This window comes from Sminthopsis crassicaudata, chromosome X, assembly GCF_048593235.1.
Source record: "Sminthopsis crassicaudata isolate SCR6 chromosome X, ASM4859323v1, whole genome shotgun sequence".
NCBI lineage: Eukaryota > Metazoa > Chordata > Mammalia > Dasyuromorphia > Dasyuridae > Sminthopsis > Sminthopsis crassicaudata.
The window spans coordinates 69,413,477-69,429,067 of record NC_133623.1 but is presented as its reverse complement, the minus strand read 5'-3'; the positions used below and the strand labels follow the sequence as shown (position 1 = coordinate 69,429,067).

General features: G+C 35.1%; 1 long non-coding RNA gene across 1 annotated transcript; it reads left to right on the top strand.

The window, feature by feature from the left end:
- The first annotated feature begins 2,787 nt into the window (after positions 1–2,787).
- LOC141548305 (uncharacterized) lies at positions 2,788–12,909 on the top strand. Its single transcript, XR_012483890.1, has 3 exons — positions 2,788–2,842; positions 3,953–4,025; positions 12,021–12,909. It is a non-coding gene; the product is annotated as an uncharacterized LOC141548305 (long non-coding RNA).
- The last annotated feature ends 2,682 nt before the right edge of the window (positions 12,910–15,591 follow it).

Sequence of the window (15,591 nt, the reverse complement as noted above, 5' to 3'; positions counted from 1 at the left end):
GTGTAGCTCCACTATACTTGAATTGTTTCTTTTTGGATGCTTTCAGTATTTCCTCCTTGACCCAGGTGTTCTGGAATTTGGCTGTAACATTCCTAGGAGTTTTCATTTTGGGATCTTTTTCAGGATATGATTGGTGGATTCTTTCAATGTCAATTTTACCCTCTGGTTCTAAGATATCAGGACAGTTTTCCTTGATAATTTCTTGAAAGATAATGTACAGGATCTTTTTTTGATCATGACTTTCAGGTAGACCAATAATTTTGAAATTATCTCTCCTGGATCTATTTTCTAGATTAGTTGTTTTTTTTTCCAATGAGATATTTCATATTTTTTCTTTTTTTTTTCATTTTTTTGGTTTTGCTTTATTGTATCTTGATTTCTCATAAAATCATTAGCTTCCATTTGCTCAATTCTATTTTTTAAGGAACTATCCTCTTATTTGATTTTCAAAGTCCCTTTTGAGCTTTTTCATGGCCTGAGCCAAATTCTTATTTTTCTTGGAGGCTTTGGATGAGCTTTGACTTTGTTATCATCTTCAGAGTGTGTGTTTTGATTTTCCTTGTCATCATAATAACTTTCAATGGTTAGAAACATTTCTAAAAAATTTCTGCTCATTTTCCTAGCCTATTACTGTCCTTTTAACTCTTTTAAAATAGTGCTCTCTTTCCATGGTGGAGGGTGCTCTCTCCCAAGCTTTAATGGTTTAGCTCCCAAGCTGTTTTCAGAAATCCTTGTAAGGACCTGTACGTTTTTAGTTTTTCCAGTGTCATGATCTAAGGAGGAGATGTGTTTACTACTCTCCTAGCTTGTGCTCTTGGTCTATGAGTGACCACAAGCACTTTTTTCTGCCCTGGTACTGCCCTGATCACTGTGGCTGCAAGCTCTAATGTGCTAGTGTTCCTCCTTGCCCTAGGACTGTGACCCAGATCAGAGTATGGACAAAACAACAGAATCTTGCCTCATTGCTAGCAAAGAGACCACTGATTACTTTTTCCTTCTTTCTGATCACTTGCTTGACCCCCTTATTGTCTGTAGTGCTGCTATTGCTAATTTAGTGGCTTCTAAGGCCTACTCCTGGTTTCCTGAGGCTATGGTGACATGGCCTACACTGGATTGTACTCCACTCTCACCCAGGTGTAACAGGCATTTTTTTCTGATGATCTTCCAAGTCTTTGGCATTGAGGCTGAGAGACCTGTCACTGCTGCTACTGATTCAGTCACCCTGAGGCCTTGCGCTAGCCTTCTCTCCATTCTCAAGTAGGTGGGACAGACCTCTCTTGCTAATCTTCTGTGTTGTCCTGGGCCAGAAAATTGTCTCACTTTTTTGTGGGTTGTGAAGCTCTAAAATTTATCTAGAATCATTATTTAAAGGTATTTGGTTTGGGGGAGTATTCAAGTGAGTCTTTGCCTTTACTTCACCATCTTGACTGACTCCCCCAAGCATACTTCTGAGGCATCTCCAACTGTATATCTTTAACTGAGCATATCCAAAACAGAATCCACAACCTATTCCCAAGTTGCTTCTCTTCTAAACTTCCCCATTTACTGTTAATAGCACCATCATCCCAGTCAAGAAGGCCTGCATCCTTGCTGTCATCTTCAATTCTGCATTCTCACTTCACCCTACATATCCAGTTCAGTGCCAAACATTGTCATTTCTACCTTCACAAAATTTCTCAGATATGTTCCCCTTTCCCCCCTCATACAGCTATGATCCTAGTTTAGATCTTCATCACTTCATCCCTCAACTATTGCAAAAGCCTCCAGATAGGTCTTTTTGCATCAATTCTTACCTCTCTTCAATCCATCCTCCACACAGATGCCAAAGTAATTTTCCTAAAGTACAGGTTTGATCACATCCAATCCCTCATCATCTACCATCCAACCCCATAACTCCATTCATTAAGTTGTAAGAAATCATTTATTACTTCCAAGATCATATATAAACTCTTCTCTTTGACATTTAAATTTCTTAATAATGTGATCCCCTCCTATCTTTCCAGTATTTATATGTTGTTCTCCCTTCCACCCATTTTGTGGTGAAATTACAATGGCCTACTGTCAGTTCCTTGAACACACTATTCTTTTGTCCATCCCTGTGCCTTTTGCACTAACTGTCCTCAATGTCTGAAATGCTCTGCTCCCTCACTTTCACCTTTTAGCTTCCTTTAAGATTCAGTTCAAAGCTTATTTCTTCCAGGAGGCCTTTCCTGATATTATTACCTCTCATTCAGATTACTTTTCATTTTATTCTGAATTTACCATGTACGTACCTAGTTATTCATGTATTGTCTCCTGTGTTGGAATATGATTCTGTCAGGGCTGGCTATTATTTGCATACTGAGCTAAGACTTAGCATAGATTCTGGCACATAGTAAACCCTCAAATGCTTGTTGAATGACTGTACTCCAATTATAGACTCATCTCCCTTCTGAAGGAAAAGGTGAAGGAATTCCAAGTCTATTTCTCCACACTATAGGTTATTAGAGTGAATGAAATTTTCCTAAATGAAATAGAAGCAAAGTTTTGCCAATGTTTATAAAGTCTTAAACAAGAAACTGCAGACCACCACAGTAGTATTGATTATATTTTTCCCACTGTTGTCAATTGCAAGCAAAAGATGAGAAGCAAACAGTAAAACTATAAAAAGCTGCCAAAGTGGTATCATAATGGGATTTAGATTTCTGGACCATTGTTTTAATATGTAGTGATGACAGATTTCTCAACAGAGATGGGATATGTCTCACAAAGGCTGTTAATGTATTTTCCAGGTGCCTGCAAATCTAAGCCAAAGGCTTTATATTAAAGGATAAGGGAGGAAGAAGACTACCTTTCTTCCAAGGTAAGGAGTATAGAATAGTTACTGAGAATTAGTAGTTGAGATACCCAGAAATTCACAGGAAACTGATTTTAAAAAAGAAAAAAATTAAGTGACAAGATCCATGACCTCAAATATGTATACCCAAGTGTCCAAAATTTAGATGAAAAAAATTTTTTTTAAACAGGGATCCTGCCCTCCCCATCTCCCCACAGGGGGAAGAGGTGCATTTATTATTGACAAAGACCATCAGGATCAGCAGTTAGACTTGGCCACATGCTCCAGTTCATCCCTCTTCTTAATGGCATAAGAGTTTGAAGAGCCTTTGGCACCACAGCTCATTGGCTAGATACTTGGCAATGGTCTTGATGTCATTGATCTGCATGTTGTCTGTGCTCCACCTGCAGAACATCTGGATGTTGGGGGTCTTGGCAAAGTTCAGTGCCACTGTCTCTCACTCAGTCATGTCAGTCTTTGGAGAGTTCTCAGGAGTTGGAACAGGAAAGAATGACAACAAACAATTCTAATGAGGAGCTTATCTGAAAAGACCAATGTGGATACACAGGAACTCATAAATCAACTTAGATTATTTAAATGAAATGTAGCAAAGATGGAAGAAGGTGAGATAATAAAAGATGAATATAAGAGCTTTGTACAGATCTTAACCACGGTGTCAAAAATGCTAAATATCAGAATGGAGGAAGATCAAAAACAAGATAGGATCTTTGTTTGAAATTTATGGACAATGATAACAAACAACAAAGGAGGCAATAACTCCTTAACTCTTATTTTGAGTTCTGCCCAAGAAGAATGAGGTTTTTACTAGAAATGACAGAACAAAAATGGCTAATGGAGTTGAACCTTAGTTGCCCTTGATGAATTTAAGTCATAGTGACTTGGTTCAGAAGAACTATAGGTTGGAAAAGCAGTTACAAGTCTGGATGACACATATCCCAATTTTCAAAAAAGGGGAAGAGAAAAGTCTGCAAACTACAGGCTAAAGATCTTGACCTGAATTTCTGAGAAAATCCTAAAATGGATCATTAAAAAGAGGGAATCAGTGAATACAAAATCGTCCTGCCTTTATCAAAAACAAGTCATTCAAGACTAACCCTTGTTTCCTTTTTTTCACAGGAAAGAAGAAAGAAAAAAAGAAGAGGGGGAATGCTATAGATGTAGTTTAATGTAGATGTGAGCAAAGTTTTTGGTAAAATATCCCATAGATGCTTATTTTAAAAAGTGATATGTACTATACCAGTGATGTCAAACTTAAATAGAATTGGATCCCTATGGGTCATATATTGACTTTATTTTTTAAAATTTAACTTAATTTTTGGTTACATTTAAGTTCCAAACTGTCTCCCTTCTTCTCCACCCAATACCAAAGAATGGCACCACTTGATATATATATATATATATATATATATGTGTGTGTGTGTGTGTGTGTGTGTGTCCTTATAGTTTTGAGTATTTATAATACTCGGAACAATTTACTTAATCAGTTATTTTTTCTACTTATTTCTCGTTAGTTATTTCGTGCAAGTATTTCCATGTTCTTCTAAAATCAATCTGCTCATTGTTATGGCACAGTAGTATTCTGTCTCAGTCATTTGCCACAACTTTGGCCATTCCCTAATTGATTGGCATCCTCTCAATTGCCAGTTCTTTGCCATTACAAAGAGAGCTGCTATAAATATTTTAGAACATATAGATTTCTTTTCCTTTTTCCTTTTTCCTTGATCACCTTGGGAAATGGACCTAATAGTGGTTTTTCTGGATCAAAGGGGTATACAACAATTATAACTCTTTGAGAACCACCTTAAAAATGACAAACTAACAATATCTATGTTATATTTATATTTATTTTGTCAAACATTTCCCAATTATACTGTGGTTGCACTAAGTAGTTTTGTGGGCAGTAAGTTCAATATCAGTAGTATATAATATAATATAATAGTATAATATAATATAATATAATATAATATAATATAATATAATATAATATAATATAATATAATATAATATAATATAATATAATATAATATAATATAATATAATATAATATAATATAATATAATATAATATAATATAATATAATATAATATAATATAATATAATATAATATAATATAATATAATATAATATAATATAATAATATAATATAATATAATATAATAATATAATATAATATAATATAATATAATATAATAATATAGTAGTATAATAGAACCTACCTAATAGATGGATGTGAAACTGACTTAATGGCTGAACTCAATGAGATAGCAATGCTAGTTCCACATCAACTTGGAAAGTAAGCTCTGGTAGAGTGTTTCATGGATCTGGGCTCAGTCCTGTACTTTTTAAATATATTCTTTAATAACTTGGATAGCTGTATAGATGACATACTTTTTAAATTTATAGATGATACCAAACTAAGAGATATTGTTCATATAATGGATGACAGGGAGGATCCAAAAAGAAACAGTAAGCTAGAACTTTGGGTTGAATGGAAGACCATGAAGGCAAACATGTAAATAAACTTGGGTTCATGAAATAAATTCTTCTAGGTATGAGATAAAGGAAACATAGTTTAGCAGCAGTTTCTCTGAAAAAGATTTGGTAGTTTTAGTGAACTGCAAGCTCAATAAGAGTCAATATGATATAGCAGCCAAGAAAGCTAATAAAATGTTTCATTACATTAAGAGGGGTAGTATTTCCAAGAACAAGAAAACAATAGTTGTGCTCTCCTTTGCCTTAGTCAGGCCAAATCTCATGTAAGATGTTTGGTTCTGAGTGACAAATTTAGGAAGGACAATGATGAGCTGAAAATTGATCGGGATATGTGGGGGAATAATTAGGACAGTGAAGGGCTATGAGAGCTTGTCATATGAGGATCACTTAAAAATTCAGGAGATAATTAGCTTGGAAAATGTAAGACCTGAGCTAAGGACTGTGCCAAAAGTAGATTTCTGGGGAGAATATAACTTTGTTGTACCTGTTATGTTTCTGAGTGATGCCCTATTGATTCATACTGAATGTTTCCAATTTCCCCTGTTACAAACAATCATAGGATTTTGAATAATTTCAGGAATTCACCTCTTCTATTTATCTTATCTAATTAATAAGGCAGTAATTGGTGCTTGACATATATTGATTAAGATACAATTGTCTATCTTTGGTTACTGAGAGAGACCACTGACAAACAATTTATTGATTATTTGCTAACGTAATTACTTAAATCCATTATTAGCTATGCAGGAACTGTTGCTCAGGCTTTTCATTTATCTCAGTTTGGTGATTATGAAAGGGACTAGAGTTCTGTACTCCAGATTCTTATCAGAAATCTTTCCTATATCTTTTTAGGCTCAACTGCAAAAAAAACTTTCCATAATGGGGAACTTTTTGTTAGGATTATGGTAGTGATTTGACTCTCTCCCTATTACCAAGAGATCTCTGGTTTATATGTCAGTTTAAAGTGTTTGTCTTGCAGCCTTCTAATTTTCACTGTCAATAGCAAAAGATGCATCAATAGAATAAAATCCATCACATTCTATTGGACAATTTCCCTTCTAACAGGTCATGGGGATATAATGAGATAATTTGTGCATGCAACATTATTGAAGGGCCACTTGTTAAACTCAGGGCAATATGAAGACATCTGCCTGCATACCTTAGTCTATGCAGTGTGTTCTGAAAAATTTCTTGTAGGCAGATTTTCTAAAAGGAAACTAAGGCATTGATGTGAAAGTATCAACTCTGTAGAATTTATGATTCTTGCTGTCAGGTTTTCGGGTAGACAAATCAGATAGTAGATTAAGCTGTGTGTGTAAAGGATTTTTCTAAAAGAAGTTTAGTATTTTTATTCTAAGTGAAAAAAAATTGTTGTGAGCAGAATAAGTAAGCAGATAAGATAAGCAAGAAGATGTAATTTTGATCTCAATTTTAATTTCTGATCACTAAGACTTTATTCTTGTCTATGGGATTTGCAAGATTACTCTGTATCAGCTAGGTAGAAAAGGTGAGAAGCAGAGGGAAATACAGGACAGTAAGACTTAGCATGAAGGAGCACTCCTTTTGTGTGTTATCTATGTTTAAAGTTTACTTTAAGGAAAAGACTAAAAATTTTCTTTCTATCTTTTGATTGGTGCCTTTTCCCCAGTTTATAAAAGTCTGTAGATTTAAAACTAGAATCAGTGAAAAAAATTTTCTTTTTGAACAAAGACTTCCTTGAAGTAAAAATTCCAATTGCTTTTTTTCTTTTTGGCATGGTACAACAAATACTTATCTTAAGAGATAAGATCTCAGACCAAGCTGACCACAGAAGCAATCTTTAAACAGCTTTAACGTGCATGGGAAATTCTTCCTTTAATTGAAGAATTCTTATATATTATGGGAACTAAAAATAGTTAAAAGATCATAGCCAAAGGTATTCTGTACAAGCTGAGTCAGAAAATATTGAAAGAACAAGCGAATGTGATTTCTATTAGATAATATAAACTTTTTTCTCCCTCTGAACTCTCCACCTGGAAAAATAATATCCCTAGGTTTGATAAGAATCCAGGAGCAGTAATGGGCCATTTTAGAGCAATATTTATTGGTTTTAGTCCAACTTGAAAAGATGTAACTAATTTGATGATGATATTGCTTTACCCAAGTGAAAGACAAAACTTCATATAACCAGCTAACAGGTTAGTCTGAATAGAAGGGGGAATTCCTGTTACAGGAGCAACCCACTAGTGGCTACTGGGGATCTAATTATGACCAGCAGAATGGATCCCTTCATGTGAGAGGATGAATGATCCAAGGAGACTGAGAGGCAGTTGCATTCTCTGACCCCTTTCCTCTTCTTTCTTGACTCCTCCAGAAAGAGATCAGACTATTTGTTATGCAGTTTCAGCCCAAACCAGTCTTTCAGGAGTTACAAGAAGCCATTGTTCAGGTTATGTTGGAGATTATATCTAAACTATTTTTTATTTTTCTTCAATATACCTTTAAAATAAACCCTTCTTTGTTTTGTTTTGTTTTGTTTTTGCCACGAGAACATCTGAGTTACTACAGTAAAACATTGCTTAAAGACCCTTTTCTATGAGAAATTTTTTGGTTCACACGTTAAGGTCACACCATATTTCTCGATAGATGTTTAGAGAACCTTTTTTAGAATCTCTCAATGCAGGGAAACTGACTTTCATTATTATCACAGAATGACAGGATTTTTAAGTTGGAAGGGAATTCAGTAGCCATCTAGGCCAATTCACATCCTTGGTGTGTAACATACTTGCTAAGTGGTTATCTGGCCACTTGAAGACCTCCAATAAATGGGAGAAAGTCAACTATTTCCCAAAGAAGCCCATTGGACCCTTGGATAGAATTTTCAACTTAGAATCCAAAAGATTTGAGTTTGAATCCTGCCTCAGATGCTTACTAGCTATGACCTGATCACATTTCTCAATCTCAGTTAATTCATCTCTAAAATGGGAATAATAATGCCTATCTCCCAACATTGTTGGGATCAAATGAAATTTTTAAATATATATATGTATATACACATAACTTAAAAGTATTATATAAATCCTAGCTACTGTTATACTTATTTCACTTTTGGATAGCCTTAATTTCTCCATCTTTTTATTCATTTATTTTTAAGGTTTATTTTTTTTTAATTTTCAGATTTTCTCCTTCCCTCCTGCCCCTTCAGCACGCATTGAGAAGGCAAGCAATATGATATTATATGTATGAAGTCTTGCAAAAGTTTTCATATTAACCATGTTACCAAAAAAGAAAAACAACAAAAAGCAAGAAACATAAAGAAGATGAAAAGCATATACTTCAATCTCCACTTAAAGTTCATTAGTTCTCTCTCTGGAGATATGTAGCATTTTTCATCTTGAAATTGTCTTTTATCATTCTATTAATTAGAGTAACTAAGTCTTTTACAATTGATCATAAAGTACAATATTGTTGTAACTATACAATGTTCTCCTAGTTCTGCTCACTTTGCATTGTTCTAATGAAATAGAATAATAATAATTAGTTCTAATAATAATAGTTCAATAATTAGTTCTACTCTTCCCAGCTTTTCTGAAACCATCTTGCTTGGTTTAAAAAAATATTTAGTTTTTTATTTTTTCCCAATTACATATAAAAACAATTTTTTAAAATTTGTTTTTAAAAATTTGAGTTCCAAATTCTCTCCCCCTCTTCCCCTAAAGCTTGAGAGGCAAGCAATTTGATATAGGTTATACATATGTAGTCATAGAAAACATTTCCATATTAGTCATGTTGTGAAAGAAAACATAGACCCCCTCCAAAAAAACAAGAAAAATAAAGAAAATAAAAAAGTATGCTTCAATATGTATTTAGATTCCATCAGTTCCTCCTCTGAGGATAACAGCATTTTTCATCATAAGTCATTCAGATTTGCCTAGGATCATTGTATTGCTGTCATTCAAAGCTTACAATATCTTACACTATTACTATTACTTTATATTCAGTACATTTCACTTTGCATCCTCTTATGTAAGTCTTTCCAGGTTTTTCTGAGAGCATAATGCTCATCATTTCTTATAACATAGTAATACTCAATCACAGTCACATACCACAACTTGTTCAACCATTCTGATGGGACAATCTTAATTTTTAGAAAGCTTGTACTTAGCTCAAGATAAATTTGCATCTTTGTAGCTTCTCCTTCTTTCCAGTTCTGCCCTGTTGAACCATATGGAATAAACCTAATTCAATTAAAAAAATGACAAGGTAGGGCTCATGGGAGGGGAAAAAAAACTTATTAGGATGCTAAAATAGTTACAGTAAGGAAAAAGTATCCTTTAGCATAGGTATTTATATTAGACCAAAAAAAAACTAGCATCTTTTTTTCTGGGCAATTAATAATACATTTATTAATTAAGCTAGCAAATAATCAATAAATTGAAGATTAATGGTCTATTTCATTAGCCAAAGATAAAACCGTGGAGATCACCGAATGCTTAAATGCTTTTGGAAGAGTGGTTGCCCTGACAAGTGGAGATTAATTCTGATTGATGAAAAATTAATAAGGTGTGGACAAGAAATTAATAAGCATCTCTTGCTGTGAATATGGTTTGATTATGAGATTCAGCTACCTCTAGCTATCTGGACAAAGGCATCCATCTCCAGCCAGACCACTTCAGATCATCCCCCGAAATGGGGAATTTCAAGGGCATGAGTTTAATGCTTGTAAGGCTAGAATTTATGTAGATTAGATTTTCTTTACATTTTAATCAGAAGTAAGCTTTCTTAGTTGGGTAGGTTCCCATCAAATATTGAGGAGAATGTGACCCAGGTTTAGGCCAATCTCATCATCAGGTGTTTCTTTCAGACCTACATTCAATGGTCTTAGAATAAGGAAATAGAATGGAAAAAATCTTCAATCCTAATTTGGTTAATAATACAATAATAAAAAAAGTACTTTCTCCCATCCCCTTTTGATTAGTTTAAAAGACACAGTCTCCTGAATGATCACTATCTGAACTGTCAAACCCTTCATCAAGTGTTTTTAACTATGGGACTTACAATGGGAGAAAAGAGGAAAAGATTAACCAACACATTGATATGAGCAGAGTGGGGGAAGTCTCCTTTGGAAGGCAGACCCTGCAGATAAAAGACACATAGAGAAAAAGTAAATCATAAAAAAGTGTCCATTTCATAATTCCATCAAATCTTAAGACTCAGATTCTCATCTCATACACTGTCTGATTCTCTGGTCTTTCAAAGATCTCTCTTCATAGGCATGCAGGAATGGGTGGGACTTCAGAGTAGTTTCTAGCAGACTAGGTCACTTATAGAGATTCCTTTCCTACTAAAATCTTTTAATAGCTGTTAATACAATTTGAAAGTTTATTTTGCCAATAACCAGGTCAAGTACTGAGGGTTAGCTCAAATTTATGTTTCTACTATAAGAAAATTCTGAACTTCATTTTTATATTTGGTATATCCAATTATCTAATTTTAAAATTAGTGGAGCTCTGTTTCCATGTGGGGAAATGGTACATTTGTAGAAAGAATTGAAGATTCTGATACTGTAGTGTCATGAGACACACATGTTGGGATCACCTTCCTAGCAGATGCAGATAGGAGGGCTTATGGGTATCATGAAGAAAGATGTAGATTGTAACACATGTAAAATGTATGGTATTGCCTGTCGTCGGGGGGAGGGAATAGAGGGAGGAGGGGTAATTTGGAAAAATGAATACAAGGGATAATATTATAAAATATATATATATATATATATAAAATTTAAAAAAAAAAAAAAAAGAAAGATGTAGAAATAGGCCAGTTGAATGGATGCTTACAATAAAGTTGGGGAAGCCATGACATGGAGTGATCCCATGTTTTTTCTCATGGTTTTGACTTGGTCAGGAGGAGGGCCTAAGTTCTCCTCTTGCTAAAGATATTGATATAGAATTTGAAAGATCAATGACAAGAGAGATAGAAGGATCAGTAGTTTAAGGGATAAAATAACAGTCTGAGGGAGTGACAGGGAGAGTGAGATCCAATTTCTGGAGAATGTCTTAGGAATTGAGTCTTTGTCCAGGGCAGAAGATACAGAAGCTCCTTTGACCACTCTTCTTCAGAAGATTCCTCTGTGAAGGAGCAGAAAGGTATATTCTTACATATGGCAAGACTAGCTTTAGAAACCTCTGTGAGAATCCAAGGGAAACTGGGGTATTGGCAAAAATTCCTGGGACATTTCCTTAGATGAATTTCTTATTAATTGCTATCATTTCCCTAAGCAAGAGTTAGATGTTACAAGGCAAAAGGTGGAAAAAGGGGGAAGGAAGTAGAGAACTTCTTCCTGAGGATCACAAGAAATCAGAGAACAAGGTAACAGGGACCAGATGAAGAATGAAAGGAGTGTTCAGATTCTGGCTGTGTGGCAAAGGACTCTCATTTAGGTCCAAAGCCTATCGCAAATTTTGCAGGATGGAGATGGATAGTTTTTTTCTCCTAGCACCACTGATCCATTCAATATACTTAAATTTAATGTCAATTTACCAAGGAAAGGAATGGAAGGGAAATGTTGGTGTGCTGAGAAGGTGAGTGAAGAATTTCTCTCAAGTTACCCTTTCAGTGACTATATAGTCTTTTGATGTTCTTTTTCAGCATCTTTGTTTTATTTTGGTCAACTATGTCAACAAAGACCATGTTATTTATTTTTCCATATTAGAAACCAGCAGAAAATTGGATTTCTAAGACATCCTGTGGAATTTGAAAATTCTCAAGGTCCAGAGGTCATATCTGGGGCCTACTCCCTGATCATCTGGAAAAGGAGCAGCCAACTAGCACTCAAAGGGGACAGCCAATTCAGCAAATGACTGGCCGATGATCCTAAATGGAACCTCCCTTGACAATCACAGTGACTAAGGGGAGGGAAGAGACTCAGTTACATTGTGAGAGAGGAGACATAAATAGAAAGAATTGTAGAATACTGCTTTGGTGCCATGAGACAACTGTGTAAGAATCATTTTCCTGGCAAATGAAGGCAGGAGGGCTTATCAGTTTCAAGAGGAAAGATGTAAAAGCAGGACAGTTGAATGGAAAGTTAAAATAAAGTCTGGGAACTCATGTTATAGATAGATCCCATGTTTTTTCTCATGATCAGTCCTGGTCATTGGTAGGATTGGTGTATTCAAGGGGAGGGCTTTAATAGAATTCTCCTCATACTAAAGATGTTGGGCCACAATATGAAAGATCTATGAGAAAAGAGAGTACTTAGTTATGTAAAATCCAATTATCAATTATCATTTTTCATATTTCTCGGATAATGAGGGGATAGAATAGATGGTCTCTGGGGTTCCTGCTAGCACCAAATCAAAGACTGGGATCTTTTATTTTTATTTTTATTTTTTTTTTTAGATTGGGATCTTTTAGAGTCATTTGGGGGCTATCTACTAGGGGACTAAAATTTTATAACAGGAAACAAGTATACTGTGGCTATGAGCATCACAAATTATAATCCTCTTTCCATCAATGTCTAATAAACTTTAGGTACCAAATTATAATTGCATATTAATGCATATAAGGAGACAAAACTTGTTAAATAAACTCTTTAGAAATCAAGGCAAGTTACATATCAAGCCATTTAGAGGACTCATTATGTACTAATTTTAGAGAAATTTACATATTACTAAGGTCATCAAGAAAACTCAGCAAACAAATACCATAAAACAAAAGATCAAATTAATACAATAATAATCATCAGTATTAACCAGTTTACTTAACACATTTCACCTTGAGTCCAATTTGGCTGTTACAAAAATTATAAGATTGTTAACTAAGTTATTTGGAGTTATTGTCATGATTTTTTACATCTAAAATTGATGATTGAAAAAGAGAGTATAAGTTTTATCTGGATTAGTTCTGCTTTTCAGAGCAGCTCATCCTTATGAGGATGTGCAGCAGGGTTTGTCTATCCCCTCAGCTTCTCACAGAGTGAAAGGGGTATCAAAGAGCACAGCCCATAGTAGCCTAGGAACAGATGGAATGGACAGGCAAGAGCAGCAGGCTCAACCCCTTCTCTGAGGCTCTGTTGATTCCTCTTAATTTGTAAACTTGCCAGATTTCTTGAAACCATCTTGTGGGCAAGGTCATCCACCCTATAAAAAGAGCTTGTTTGGGTTATGGAGTTTTTACTGAGAATCTACAGGTTTGCTTCTTACATAGAAATGATTTCTAATGATTTGTGTTTACACCAGAATGAGTTTAAACTCCAGGAGAAAAAAAGAAAAAAAACATGTGAAAGCTGTTAAGTGAAATCTCTCACATGTGTGAGCCCTGGTAAATTTTTATTGTTATTGCAATTCCGAGAGAATAAAAACTGTGATTAGTGAAACTTATTATTTGAGACTGCTATTTGGGACCATAACTGATATTGTTTTGAGTTTGAATTCAGCTATGATTGTTTGATGGATCATTAAGTCAGTAATCCACCATTTGAGAGGAATGCCACAAGCTATTGAGAGTGATGTGATCCTGAGCTATGGTGGAGGTCTATTTCTGAGCAAAAGCTGGGAGTTTGACCTTTGGTCAAAGCTTAAGGTGGGGTCCTTCTGATTTGGTTTGTTATTGTGTTCCTTGGAATATTCCCATCTGATTATTCCTGTGAGGTAGAATTGTTACTGCATACAGCCACATATGTACCTTTAGGTTTAAGTCTGAAGGACCAATTTGTTGCTTTTATAATCATGTCCCTGCTTTTTCTTTTATACAAAATTTCTATAATCAGAGCAAGTGGTCAGTAGAATCTGAAAATATGGAGTCATTATACCCTAAACAAACTCTAAACAAATGAGTGTTTGGCTTAGTCATCTGCCTGTATAGCTAATATTTATCTACAGTTATAGCTGTATGTATGTATGAATGAAATAAGGTCCTTAAATGTTTCAAAGTGATATAAGAATAATTGGGTATTCTAGCTGTTATTCTATTGGTTATTGAAACTAAATCAGAAGTTCCATGGGTGGAGCCAAGATGGCAGAGTAAAGTCAGGAAACTGGGAGAACTCTCCTAGTTTCCTCGAAAACTACACAGAAAGCCAGCCTCTGAACAGAATCTGATGGAATGAAACCACTTTCCAGTTCACGATAGACTGAAAAACTTCAAGAATGATCAGTCTCACTGGGATAAAAAGGGTGTTCAGCTCAGCTGAGACAGAATCTGGGAAAGCTGGTAAAAGGGTCTTAATCACAGCAGATCAGAAATTAAGGCCCTCAGTCATGTAGCAGTAGAGGAACACATCAAGGGCAGCTCCCAGCTAAGAAGGCAAACTCTGGGAAACCAGGCTGTTTCCTGAAAAAAAAAACCAGCAAAGCTACCTGCTGTAAACACAAAAGGCCCCTGTGCTCAAAACTACAGAGGAAGCTTGGGACAGCACCCCCAAAAGAAAAGGAAAGAAAATGAGCAAGAAACAGAAAAGAACCATGACCATAGAAAGATACTAAGATGACAGATCAGGCCAAAACACAAACTCAGATAAGGACAAAATGTCCACAGAGGAAATCTCAAAGAGTGAGATAAATTGGTCTCAAGCCCAAAGAAGCTTCTTGGAAATGCTCATAAAAGATTTCAAAAGGAAAATAAGGGAGGTAGAAGAAAAAATGAGAAACTAAATCAGAAACATCTTCAGTATAATTTGGAGAAGAGAATTTTAGTTTCTTAAAGGATGTTTCCCAAAGGTTACCACTTATTCTCCAGTGGCAGCTTTATTATCAGTTTTGGTGACTACTTTCTGGAGCCTCTTCATCAACAAAACCCCTTGCTTCATTGCTGGTAACAATTTTGTAAATCTCACTACATTTAATGGCACTGTGAAAACTGAGCACGTTCTTACTACTAATGGAGTGATTTTTACCACTAAACTACCAAAGGGCAAAACTACTGTAACCCCAACATCTCCCTCAATAATTATATCCATGCTGGATGTACTTCTTGTACTCTTCTCAATAGTACTTTCTCAATACCTACCTCCTTAAATGTACCTTTCTGTCCTGTGATTTATGGTTCCTTATACCAGGCTATTCCTTTAATGCTCACTTTCCAGCCGTTACTAATTAATCTTCCCCCACCCAGTTTCTTCCTTATTATTTCCTTACTGTGGCTACCTGACCAGGCCTCCTATCTACTTGTGACAATTCTCATCTCTGAAACCTCAAGATTAAGCAACTGAGTTTCTACTGGGTTTATATCCCAAAGAGATCATAAAGGAGGGACAGGGACCTACATGTGCAAAAATGTTTGTG